Below are 1,739 nucleotides of genomic sequence, written 5' to 3'. Positions count from 1 at the left end.
AAAGACTTGGCAATCAGACAGACCAGGCTTAACAGCTAGTCCTGCCACTTATTAACGTTGCACACACAGAAAAGTTGGAGATCTCTGAACTTTCATTTTCTCAACTACTGAAAAGGAAAATAATTTTTCATACATTACTTAATTGAGATTTTTTTTTAAAAGACTTTAATCAAAACTGATTAGAGTATGGTAAAGTAAGCATTCTCATATACAGTGAGCCCTCTTATTTTCTTATGCAGAATATCTCAAATACAGAAAAAGCTTTATGCATAGGGTTGTTCATCATAATACTATCTAAATAATACAATTTGGAAAAAAACCAGCATGTTCAATAGTAGGAAAATAGAAAAATAAATTGTAGTATAGCCACATGATCAGGTAATAAGCAGCCATTAAAAACGACATTTACGAAGTTTATAACACAAACTATGTTTACCGTTAGATCAATAAATCATGTCTTGTATTCCTCTTGACGTTGTTGTTTCATGTTAATCGAGGTTACACATGGATTAAAAAAACAAATAGTCAACAACAGTTGTGAGAAAAACAACAGTTGCGCTGTTCACCTGTCTCCAGAAGCAACAGCAGTCTTTAACTCCTTCAGCTGAATATTTGGTATTTTCCTTTTTCTATCTAAAATAATAACATTTTATTGTTAGTTCTTGATTTTTTTTTCCACCCAGAAAAAGGGACCAGAAAGAGACCAGGTGTCTGCCTCGGTCCTTTTCTCTATTTTCACAGTGGAGGGAATCAATCAGGAAAGCTGGAAGAATCTCTCCCAGAGTGCCTGTCCCTGCGAGTGGAACACACATTCTCTTTCCACCATTAAAATGTACAAGGAAGAGACAAGCATTTTTCTCCTAAGCTTTGCAGAGTATTAAAGTAATATGGGGGAGATGTTTCTCGTCTAATATTGAGTGGAAAAGGTAGCCAATGTGATTTCAATTGGGGTCACATAGATAAAGGGGCCAGGAGGAGGAAAACGACAACTGCTGTATTAGCATGTAGAATTATGGGTAAACTTTTGCTCCCGCCACAGCTTCATATTTCTGTAATGAACATTCCTTTCCTCTATCACAGATGAAATATTTAGTTCTAAAAAACTGATGAAAATCCTATTTACTTTCCACAATTGTTGTAAGGCCACACCCACAAAGAGCGTACTACATGTCAATTAGGTACCCCAGAGATGGCAGCTTCCTTTCCTCCTTCGGCCCTGACCTCCCTGTGGCCATCCATCCCTGTGGAATGGATGATGAGGTGAACATGTGAGGCTGGATCCAGGAGTGAATCATCAGGGTGCTGTTGAACTGACATTGGTATTTGATTCTTCAGCAGTGTTGCATTAGAGATCCTGCAAAGACATTAGGATCCGTGGTGAGGGTGCCCAGACCAGAGCTGGGCAGGGCCAATAGGAAATATCAGCCTCCCACACCCAGAGCCACTCTTACCTACTGATGACCCAGCTGGTAAGGAAAAAAACAGGTTCTGGCTGGGCGCGGTGACTCACGCCTGTAATCCCAGCACTCTAGGAGGCCAAAGTCGGTGGATCACTTGAGGTCAAGAGCTTAAGACCAGCCTGGCCAACATGGTGAAACCCCATCTTTACTAAAAATACAAAAATTAGCAGGGCATGGTAGTATGTGTCTGTAGTCCCAGCTCCTTGGGAGGCTGAGGCAGGAGAACTGCTTCAACCCGGGAAATGGAAGCTACAGTGAGCCGAGATCACACCACTGCAC

At 40.9% G+C, this 1,739-nt stretch overlaps 1 long non-coding RNA gene across 1 annotated transcript in view; it reads right to left on the bottom strand.

Moving 5' to 3' along the window:
• Window positions 1–1,039: 1,039 nt before the first annotated feature.
• The window catches only part of LOC108315975, a 1,845-nt gene continuing 1,145 nt past the window's right edge, over window positions 1,040–1,739 (bottom strand). Inside the window, exons 2-3 of the long non-coding RNA XR_001830135.2 lie at window positions 1,434–1,444; window positions 1,040–1,071 (exon numbers count right to left, since the gene is read on the bottom strand). This is a non-coding gene — a long non-coding RNA (uncharacterized LOC108315975). The remainder of the gene's footprint in view (window positions 1,072–1,433; window positions 1,445–1,739) is intronic.

This window comes from Cebus imitator, unplaced genomic scaffold, assembly GCF_001604975.1.
Source record: "Cebus imitator isolate Cc_AM_T3 unplaced genomic scaffold, Cebus_imitator-1.0 Scaffold180, whole genome shotgun sequence".
In the NCBI taxonomy this organism is placed as follows: Eukaryota; Metazoa; Chordata; class Mammalia; order Primates; family Cebidae; genus Cebus; species Cebus imitator.
The sequence above is the reverse complement of the archived record's forward strand: the minus strand, read 5'-3'. Positions and strand labels throughout refer to the sequence as shown.